Source organism: Lycorma delicatula, chromosome 8 (genome assembly GCF_047948215.1).
Source record: "Lycorma delicatula isolate Av1 chromosome 8, ASM4794821v1, whole genome shotgun sequence".
NCBI lineage: Eukaryota > Metazoa > Arthropoda > Insecta > Hemiptera > Fulgoridae > Lycorma > Lycorma delicatula.
The window spans coordinates 66,304,822-66,317,119 of NC_134462.1; the positions used below are offsets into that span (position 1 = coordinate 66,304,822).

General features: G+C 27.2%; 1 protein-coding gene across 1 annotated transcript in view; it reads right to left on the reverse strand.

The window, feature by feature from the left end:
• Positions 1 to 11,832, reverse strand: part of trio (trio Rho guanine nucleotide exchange factor) — a 1,562,448-nt gene extending 1,550,616 nt beyond the window's left edge. The window contains exon 1 of the mRNA XM_075373360.1: positions 11,696 to 11,832. The gene's annotated coding sequence lies outside the window, so the exon portion shown is untranslated. The remainder of the gene's footprint in view (positions 1 to 11,695) is intronic.
• Between the last annotated feature and the right edge of the window lie 466 nt (positions 11,833 to 12,298).

The following is a 12,298-nucleotide window of genomic DNA, read 5'->3' on the forward strand; positions in this document are numbered from 1 at the left end:
TTAAAAAAACGTTAAAAAATAAATAAATAAAAGATTAAAACATGACTATATATATACATATATATAAATGTCACATTTATCGAAAGTAGACGCTGATCTACAACAGACTAAACAAAGTATTGCAGCGATGCAACTAAAGTACCATTTTTAAAATGAAGACTTATTTCAAATGTTATAAATGACAATATTTTTATCAAAAGTTTTTTTTTAATAACTTCTGTATTAATAACCGAAAAATACAAGGATATTGATATCTATTTGAATAAAACTACGTCAACTTTACTGCAACGGTTATAAAAATGCATGATTTTACATTTTTTTAACGTTATTTCAAATCTATAAATTAAACAATTGAATAATACATATGATTTATAATTATGTAATTTAAAAACATTAATTTGTGGTAAACATGCTTTTACACTGTTATCTATCAATCGCTGAATAACTTCAATATCTTTGTTTATATATTACGATGTAAATAATTCACTGAATAACAGAACTGCTTATCTAACTGTATAATAAAAATTAAGAAAAAATTCCCAAACATAAAAAAAAATTTCTATAATTAAACAGAACTGTTATTATTATTATTTCTGCTTAGGAATTAATTCCAACTACTTATAAATTTATAATTAATCTTTTTTTTTAATATAAGAGTTGTAGTTAAATACGTGCTGGATAACTGTACGCATTAATGTTACCTTAGCTTTTTATAGTTATTTTAATATTACATAGAATATACTGAAGATTGTAGTACGGCATGCGAGCGTTTTATAATAAGTCCGCTTGCTCCGACCAGTGCTCTTAGTAATTCAGCCGACCTGTATCTAAATCAAAATTATGTAGATTATAAAATGTAATAACGTAAATAAACAAATAACTATTAAATTTATTAAAAGAAAAATTATAAACAAATTTTAAAAGTATGTAAAAATGTTTTACCCTCTTTAATTTGAAATATGTATTTAAGAATATTAAAATAAACATGATGATGAAATTTTTTTCTCCAAATAGTATGACAATTCCTCCTCTATTTGTTCTTTAACGAATGATGCAATTTAAGATAAACAACGATATAAAAAATTAAAGTAAAACATTAGCAATTTTAAACCAATTAGAATAATAAATCATGAACACATTCAATTGTGGATGAATTAGGATCATCTACGAATTATGTAGAAGTAATGCCAACCTCCGTAACGGAGTAATAAGTGTTTTTTTTAACTTTCGTCTACAGAGTACTGGTTCTAATCCCGATTAGAGCGGCAGTTTTTAATCACATTAAAAGTGATTAACTTATCATTAGGCTGTAATTTCTAAAAGAATAAATAGGAATGACGAACGTATGATCTCTTCATAAGTTATACAATCCACGACCAAACATATCAAACGAAATCTACAGAGAGCGTTTAATTTTTAAAAAAAATACTGATAAATATTATTCAATTAAATACAATGAGAATTAGCTAGAAAATAAAACTAACATATTATAAATAGCAGAAATGAATGGAATTGAATGAAGTAAAATAATTACTAAGTAATTACGAAGTAGAAATAATTATTGTAAGGAACAAAACAAAAAGGAAAATCACAACTAATATGTATATCTATGAATAATAAAAAATAACAATAAGGCAAAAATAATATTATATAACTTTTATGTAACTATTCAAGGTCAGAGAATTTTCACACGGTATAAATTGATACTCCGATATGTATATATATATAAACATGCAGGCTTACAATAAACATCATTACTGCATACAATAAAAAGCACTTACTTTATTAATTTAGTAATTTCTAAAAATGACAATAGTAATTTTTTAAATTATTTTTATAAGCAATATTTTATTATCAGTAATATATGTCGTCAGCACTGCAGCAGATACTCTTTTATTTACACAATTTAATTGAATATTTAAGAAATAAAATAAAGCCTTTATTAAATTAAAATGAAATATTTATTTAAAGTATATGCAAGCTCAGACATTACACAATCAAATACTTTTTTTTATGAGTTTTGATATTTCTATCATAATCGTCCATCGAACTAGGGATAACTTGTTTTTCAAAGTATTTTTCCTCGTTCGTTTATGAGGAATTCCTATTAATTATTCAAAAGAAATGGTATTCCCTATCATTAAAACTTAAGCAGTTATTACAAAAGTAATGGGAGGGTTACATATACTCCTGATTAAAACATAACTATACTATAAAACAAAAATAAACAATGAAATTTGTAAATTTTTGAAGCTGTACGTACTTCTTTTGGCGCGTTAGGAGAAACTGATCAGTGTATTTTCAGCAAGTTACGGAAGTTGCGCGCGCCGATGTAACACACCATGAAAATTTGCGCAGGCCCAAGTGAATCCAGTTTGCATGCAGTCAGTCGTTCAATCCAATTAAGTGATTAGCACGTGTTGTAAACATAATAGATACTGAATCCTAATAAATATATATTTATATACACAGACTTCTGAAGGCAGATATTTTAAACTGTGGATACTGTTGTTCGTATTCATAAGACTTTATTTATATTGCTGCGTATATATATATATATATTTTTTTTTTTGTGAAAATTGTGTATCAAGATTTGAGATTATATTTATGTAAGTATTATTTTTTATGAGTAAAATTATATTTTTTAATGACAGAAAATAGCACACATCAGATAAATACTTAATTTTTCATAAATAATTTTAAATTTACCAAAAAAATGTTTGATAAAATATACTATTATAAAATAAAACTTTTGTATCATATTTTTCATATCATAAGCCGCTGATAATCGTGTCTATTCAATCGTCATCCGAAGAATAATGAAACTAAATTAATCGAAATATATTCAATAAAATTAATAAATGATTAATTAATTAATCAATATATATATATATATATATATATGAACTTATTTTTATATTACAACTACTATACTTCAATACTTTTTAAACTATATAAAATAAATATTATTTAATTTAATTTAAGTGTTATTTATTCAACCTTTTATTCATGGTATTTAATATCGTCTATCGATCGTTTGATTCAGTTCAAATTTGTATGAATGCGTCAAAGAATTATTATTTTATTCACGCCAGAGAAGTATAACTTCTGACGTGCGTACATTAGTACACACGAGCTTTTTTTTTGTTAAACAGCATCATAAAATATTTAAAAAATGGAGAATAACATCTATATTTGTTATTTTACTTTGTATTTGTAGCTATTCAAAAAAACATTTATCGATATCTTTAAAGGTAAAGGTTAAAAACCATTTCTGACCTGAAAACTCTACATTTAAAAACGTAACAAAAAAGTTTCAAACTGAAAGATTGAAACGGTCAAAAGTTAGAAAAATATATATCATAAGACTACAATTAATAAGGCCGGGAGAAGGTTTACGAATTTTTCTTTTTCAAAAATTGTTCAATGATATTATTTCTTTAATAGTACTAATAACGTTTTATAAGATAAAAAACAGACACCAGTGAAGTTTTCATTTTAGGTTCTACATGTTACAAGAGAGGCCGACCTCAGTAAAAGGAATAGAACTTTAAAATTCCTCGAATTTTTTCGAAATTCGGAATTGGGTAGTAAAAGGAATAGAATCGCTTCTCGACCTCTTGGCTAAGATCAAAGTGTAATGAAAGGAATACAGTTTCGGATTAATCCGCTAATTAGGGCGTGTCTACAGAATGATACAGATATAAAAATCCGATTTAAGATAGTTTTTTAACCGATAGGAATACTTTCGAAATAATTTATTTTTCACAATGCTTTTGAAATAATTTGTTTTTCATAATCAATAGACAAAATATCAATAATACAAGCACACTTATGTTAAACATAGTTAAGTTATTATTATCATTCCTAATAACAGATTTATTGAAGAGATAAAAAAACAAATCTTTTCGGACTTTGATACTAATAGTATCGATAATTTTTAAAAAGGTTTTAAAAATTTTAATTTTAAATGTAATTCCATCACAGATGGCTGATTAAATTGACAGATGCATATTTTCCATTACTTGGATTGAAATCTCACAACAAAACAAGTAGGCGAACTCGTTGATTTTTATACGCAGCCTGTACAAAACTCGTAAATTTAGTGACTAACCGTATAAACGGTATGCGCATGCATTAAATTATTTAACAGTTTTTTCTTTCTTTTTAAAATAAAATGAATAGAAAAAGTAATATAATGAACTATTTTTAACCCTCTTGGCAAACTATATTCATTTATTATTCATGGATTCTTTCAGAAATACTTAATATAAAATCCCGTTTATTTTTTAATTATGATTGTACTATTGTTAACCACACTGCATATTCGGGTAGAGTTTTGAAATTTGTTATAAATATATATATAATATTTTTAATTTTTTTAGTACTAAAATACTATCCTCAATATATTCATGGATGTTTTACATGTTCTTCCTCAAATTTTCAAATTCTTTATTTCCGCTAAAATTCACAAGTACAACTATTATAAATTATAATATAATTTATAATTTATATTCTATAAATATTAATAAACAAAAATATATAATATAATGCTAAAAATTTACAATTTAAATACAAAAACATTTAGTCATGCACAATGGTGAAAAAAAGTGGCTACGTAGTTCATGAAATAAGAAAATTGTGTTGAAGCACCTTCAGACAATTCAAAGAGGATGTAGACGGCAGATGAAAAGAATATTTTTTTCATTGTGAAAAATGTATAATAGTGAAAGTAACATGAAAACATAACATGTCTTTTGGAACATTTTTAGGTAAAGCTTCACTACACTAATATCCCACACTTTTCAAAACGTATCACCAAAATCGTAATGACCTTACAAAAAAAAAATTATCAAAACGGCAAGAGTTAAACATTTACATAAAATAATGATTTTATTAACAATAACTATTATTTTTAATAGTGTTAAAACTTTCAACAACTCGGTATCCTATTTTACTAAAAGCTTTCTTTCTGTAATCAATAATAAAATGAAAAAAGAAACAAAACTGAAATCAAATATTTTTAATTTTAAGATTACAAGACGTCCCTTGTAATTTTAAGCTGGCAATACTCAAAATAATTTATAGTTATTAAAACATTTAAAAAATATAAATTCGAATTTCAAATGAGAATCTGAGGTGAATGATTTTTTGAAAATAAAAATTTTAACAAAATTAATTTTATTAACCTATCTCGACAGTGATAAAAAATATCTAAAAATTCATATTTTTATATCTCAAAAAAAATATGAAACAAAAAAAATTAAATAATGACCTATTTCTATATAACTTGAATATTCACGTTATGACCATTACGTCAGAAGACTATATATTGAAGTGTTTTTTAACAATGAATCATAAATAACGATAGGAAATTGTAGATACTGATAATCTATATTAAAGTCAAATGTCACCAACAATAAATAGCATTCAAAATAAAAGTAAAATTTTATTTACTAGTTCATTATGTTAATGTAATAAAATCATCATGTGTTAATACGTAATTTTATCAGATTCTAAAAAAAAGAACTATTAATGCAAATTTACCCGACTAAAAATTTTATTACATAAATCTACTGTAATATTATCGATTACAAGCTTGCACTGAAGATGACAATTCAAACGCATACCGATCAAAATTACTTCCTTTACTTTACAGTTGAAACAATATAGGTTGGCTGTTAGCGACCGTTACAAACTGCAGATAATATCCAGCTAAAACTCTTAAACATTGTTAAGGTGATTGCAGACTTACAACTAGATTGGGCGAACAGTTAGTCGAGGTTAGCGGGAAAACCTTTTGTCAAACCAAAACGGCCTGCCTTGCTGACATCCTTTTGCAACGTGACCGAGAAACATAAAAGTGATCAGTACTCTTTGGTCCATGTTTTCACTGCATACTGCAGCCATAAAATATGTATGATAGAGAGCGACTGAAATCAGTTGCAACTGAGTATACATACGTTCATTATAAATACAGGGTGTCCCATATAAATCGCAACCCAACCATATATTGGTAGGTATTGAAATAATAAAAAGGCATGTGTAAATGTAATTTTTATTATTACCATCCATTACCTTAAATTTAGAGTAAATGTTGAAAGTGGCCGCCATCTTCTTGAATACAAGCTTCAATTCTTTTTACAGCGTTTCTTGCAACTTTTTTCAAAGTTTGTGGCCGGATATTTAATACAGCTTGTTCAATATTGATTTTCAATTGTTCAAGTGTTCGTGGTTTGTTGCTGTAGGCTTTTTCTTTGAGGTAACCCCATAGAAAAAAATCCGCCGCAGTCAAATCTGGAGATCTTGGTGGCCACAAGCCTCAACCGATAACACGATTACCAAAGAATTCCTCAACGAAATCAGAAGTTGAACCTGCGTAGTGCGATGTCGCACCGTCATCGTCATGTTGTAACCAGCAGTGTCTGTCTTCCTCTTCCAAGAGTGCGATGAACTGAAATAAAATATCCTGATATCGTTCTGCATTAATGGTGTACTCGAAAAAAATAGGACCGATTATTTTCTTCCGCGATATCGCGCACCACACGCCCAACTTCTGCGGGTGTAATTGTTTTTCGTGATAAACGTGGGGATTTTCAGCCCCCCCAAATTCTACTGTTTTGGCTGTTTACGTAGCTATCCAAATGAAACCGTGCTTCATCTGTGAAAAATAACGAATCCATAACATTAATTCCCTCACGCAGAAATCGACAGAACCGTTGACAATATTGTAGCCGGTTTTCTTTGTCGGGCTCAAAAAGTTGATGAACCGTTTGAATGCGATAAGGTCGTAATTGAAATTGTTTGGTCCCCCGATGATTAATTTCAGCAGACAAACGTCTGATCGATTTATTTGGCGAAGCGAGTAATCGGTCTTTGATTTCAGTGACTGTATCTGTATTCAACACTGACGCAGATCTTTTGTGTTCCTTGTTATGAACAGAACCGGTCTCTCTAAATTTTGCAACTAACCTTAACTGATGTTTTGTTAGGAGCTGGTTTATCTGGGTACTTATGGCAAAACAAATCTTGCACTGCAACCGCTGATTTCGTACTGAAGTACGACACAACAATGAAAACACATTCATCTAGCGAAAACACCATCTTGTCTCTAGCAATACACTGAACGTTATGATTGCATTGTTGTTACTATCGGCAGTGTTCTACTGCGTCGCCACGATGTTCAGATGTTAGACGAGTCCATTTCAGTAACGAGAAGGGGAGTAAGCTTCACTTTTAAAATTTCATGCACGAGTGATTCATGGGTTGCATTTTATATGGGACACCTTGTACATTCGAATAGAAAAAATGAAATGATATGGTGGCAATAAACTTTATACGCGAGAGGAATACGGCGGTAGTAGCTTTTTAGCCAAAACTACCATTTTCAGATTACATCAAAATTCATGAAAATCTAAATTTTAGTTAATTATGACTGTCATCGGATCTAAAGTAAGAAAAAATGACACGCCAATGAGGAAAGCCTCTACACAATACGAAAAGTTAACCGTTTAAGTAGCGTAACATCGCAATGTAGATAGTCAAAATCCTTTGATGGTTCGTTGAAATAGACACTTTGCGGAAAGAAGAACCTACCAAACTACGTGACTGATTGATACCAACTACGCATCGGACGCAAGTCTGTATTAAATTTTAAGCGAAAGAAAAACTTTAAGAAACTATGGAGGTTGAAGTGTTACTTCATCCACCAGCTGACTTCAATTATTTTTTTGTAAATCTGTTTTTCTTTCGTGTTTATCACTTTCTGTTTTAGCTGGAAGCAAGGTTATATTTCCAAAGCGAATGGAAAAGTATCTGTCGACAAAGACCTGATTAACCGGGGTTAAGAACTCCTGATGACGTGACATTTTCATTTATCAACTCTTTAAAAAATAAATAGTGTCTGTCCAGAATGAAAAATCATAAATGCTAAGTACGCAAGAAACAGAACTTTAAAAATTGGTAGGCAATACTCATATCTAAATTATAAATGTACGGGTGTAACGTAAATCACAGAGAATTATAATTTTGGGCTGATTTAAGGTAACATAAATTCGTTAACAAAAAAAAAATCATTATTGGATAATTTCATTTTCCTTTAAAATAAAATGAAATTGTTATAATTTCTCTATATTCACAAACAAACTGCATGCGTGTACACTACGTATAGAAGTAAAAAAAACTTATTTAATAAAAGAAATTTATTATAAATTCTTAATTCCTCCGCTTTCTCGTTTATTTTTTCATATAAATTTATACATTAATCGTATACTTCAAGTATTTTTTTTATGAACAACTTTTGTTTCCGTTCAGTATTTAAAAATGTATTATAATCTCGGCTTAAAAACGTTCCCGATCACTAACATCATTTTCTTTATACAATAAATATGAAGAATGAGAACATTTCCTCTACCACAATTAATTAATACGACCAACCGCACCTTAATGACCGTATGCCCAATGATGATATAACGATGAAACACTTGATTAGATCTATCAATCATTATTTCTAATCATAATCATTACCGACATGGAGCTATTTCAAAATGTCGGACAAATTTTCTGAACTCAAAAATTGTATTATTTGATATATAAAATAAAAGATATTTATTTATTTAATGTAAAGAATAATTAAGTTTAGAAGTGAATAAAATATTTATTTGTTACTGGTTTATCATTGTACGAGTATATTCTAACATTTTTGACAATGAATTCAAAGAAAGTTACCGTTCATTTTTATTTACAAAATAAAGGCGTTCTACATAATGAACGTAGGTGCGTGAATAACAGATAGTATGACACAATCTCGATGTGTCATATTGAAAGATGTATGATACTTCGCTTGCGAAAAAATTATTCAGATTCAATTGACATTGAAAACATTAATAATGTTTTTTCTTCAACTATATTAATAAACGTTCGTCCTTCTATATTATTTAGTTAAATTACAAAGTCAAGCAAAAATTATTTTAAATTACATATACAGAATTCGTAGATTTGTTAAAAGTAACAAAAATATTTTTATTTTTTTTTTCTTTTGACTACATTAACTAACTGTATTAGAGTAGAAGGTATATTTTTCTAATAAACAAAGAAACTTACGTGCACAAATTAATTATAATATTTAGGAAACAAAAAAATCATATTTTCTATTAGCAATTTTGGATAATTCTGGTTCCGTTTGACCAAAGATCGCTTAAATAAGGTATGATCAACTACACTGATATTTTACTGAAGATATATAATTATTTTTAATTAAAATTAATTTATATTTAGGTATAAACTGTATATTTATCACGTTGCCGTGAAGGTAAATGAGCGTAAATAATTCAAGTAACATCCAGACGACCTAACCTGTTTTCAGTTTGAAAACAAGGTTAAATGGCTATTGACGACGTATTTTGTTGAAACCTTCCTACAAATATTGACATACTAATCAATGTATTAGAGAAAAAATACTTTCTCGAATTAAATTATCCAATAATATATAAATAATGAATTAAAGAAAATAACAATTAAATGAAAGAGGGAACATTATGCGCTTGTGGTCTGAAAATTAAACGCGCCGTTTTTTGTTTTTTTTTTAGTGTGTAGATTTAAATAGAAGTGGACCGAACAGCTCTACCCCTTAACTAGACATTCATATAAATATAAATAATAATTCTATAAACAATAATTCTAGGAATTCATATTTATATAAGATAATTCTAATAATTTTTAAAAAATCTAAAATAATAATCAGTAGAAATAATCTATAAAATAGCTAATAAGATAGTAATATCTTAACAATTTATCAGCGAAACATTTTTAATAAAAATTAAATATTACGCAAAAATTGTTATAGCAAGAAGAATAAACAAAATTATGAATTTTCGTTTTAATAAAAAAAAAATGTAAAAAAAATATTTGAAAAAACGTTTAGAAATGGCAAATTAACTACAACAAACAATAATTACTGTTTAAATAAAACTAAATTTATTTCTTACATTATTATCATTATAAAGTATTATACAGGTATACCCAAAATTAAATGAAATTTTATATGAATTTAAATTTACATTAAATACCTACATAGTTAAAAAAAAAAACAGTTCACACTAATCAGAAGTCAATAATAATTATTACCTACCCTGCGAACATAACTTGCACGCGTGCAAATACACACAAACGCGAAATTATGGTCTATCTTATTTATATGTAAAATCAATTGTTTTTAATGGCTAGAGAAATTGCGAATGTACAACTGTGTACATGTATTAAGAATATAATTAAAAAAATAATAATTAAGTTCAAATAATTTCTCTACAAATATAAGGATCGGAAAGTCTAATACAGAAAGATAATTTATCGGAATGCCAAAAAAGCAACTTAAATATTAATATAGAAGTATTATTATCATTATTTATAACTGAAAATAATAAGATCAAAAAGGTTAATTATTTAAGGAGCATAACGACGAATGAAAAATACTCTCTCACGCCACAGTACAATGTAAAAAAAAAGATGATACGGTGAAAATGCTGTGAAAGAAACTCATGACAATACAATAGTCTATCATAATGTAAAAAAACACTTCATTAAATACAAAAGTGCAAATAATAATATTAAATGTTACATTAGGATACAAAAATACTCAGTAATGTATGAATTCAATAAACAGCGAATAAAAGAAAACAAGTTATCCGAAATAGGGCTGACAGTATTCAGAAGTTATGGTTATCTATCGGCTAAAAATGAAAATTAATTAGTACATTAAGCTTACATAAACAAATAAATACAGATAAGGACATTAAATGTAACAGAAATACTTGTAGAAAATCATGTTTCTCACGGTTCTCTTTATTTTGTGTAAATAACCTATTAAGTGAAGTTTTAAGGATGCCGGTAGCAAATAATTTGATACATTTAATCAACTAACGTTATTATTAAAACGTTAATTTTTTTATTAATAACGTTATTCAGTTCAAATAAAATAGATCCTTTCAAAAAGATAAAATAAGCGAATAAACGATTGAAAATAATTACGTTAAGTATCGACAGTGTGTTTAAACGAAAACTTAAAAATTTAATAAGAAATAAAAAATTGAAATATAAAATTATATACTTAATAGAAGCTACACTTTCCGCATTTATTGTGGACTAGATTACAGAAAAACAACCGAAGCCAGCCGGTAAAACATAAAAAATTATGGTAAACGATTCGAAAATAAGACCTGCAAAAATTTCCCGCTTAAAATAATTGTTTTATAAGCATTCAACCAAAACAAATGTAATAAAAGTAAAAATAATAACCAAATTACTTTATTATTATTCAATTATAATTGGTAACAAGTTTAATTTCAAATATCAGTTTTGTTTCTCAACCGGCGTTTTCGAAGAATATTCCGTACAAATACGTCTAACAGTTTAACCACAGTAAAACGAATTATCTGATTCTTCAATACTACAAATTTCATTAGTAACGAATATTTATTAGTATAGCACATTTGTCGTTCGTATAAAATAAGTTTGGTATACAACAAAAATCAATAAATAAAATAAACCGTTTACAGAGAATTATAGCAAACAAAATATTTAAAATTCCAAGAAATCACTAAAAATATCTAATGTTTACAAAACTGTTTCTAACATGATAGCTTCACACAGTATGTGCTGCAGTGATATAAATAATTTAAAATAACTAAATAAACCTTACCTTTCTAAACGAAATAATCCAACATTAAAAACGAATAAACACACAGACACAATTTAAATTCACTTAACACTAGTACTTAAGTCAATAATTCAAAATCCACGCTTCGTTTAAACCACTCGGTGTCAGAACGCTAACAACGATCCGCCATTACGAAATTAAACTGACAACCCGTGTTCTGAAAACAAGACACAGCAAGATCCCCACCACAGCTTACACTAGCGCAAAACATTAGTGCGGGTAAATTTAAAACTATATTACGTTTAGCTGTCAACAGCAGTTCGTGTTCAAGAAACTGCAATTTTATTTAGTTTACCCGAAATTTTGGATTTTCTTGTGTAATAATTAATCACCACTATCAAATTATTGTAACTGAATAATGAATTAACGTACTGAAAATAATTTTTCGTTACAACGTAATGATTTTAATTCATAAAATCCAAAATATTTCTTCGTAACAGGCTTATGTTTATCTGTCATCACAATAAACTATTGTCCTCAAAGATTTTTTTTTTAAATGATAATCAGATAAACTATAAATAAAATTACAGATTTTCAATTAAAATATATAATAAATAAAAAAACTTTGTTTTAATTAAGAAATGT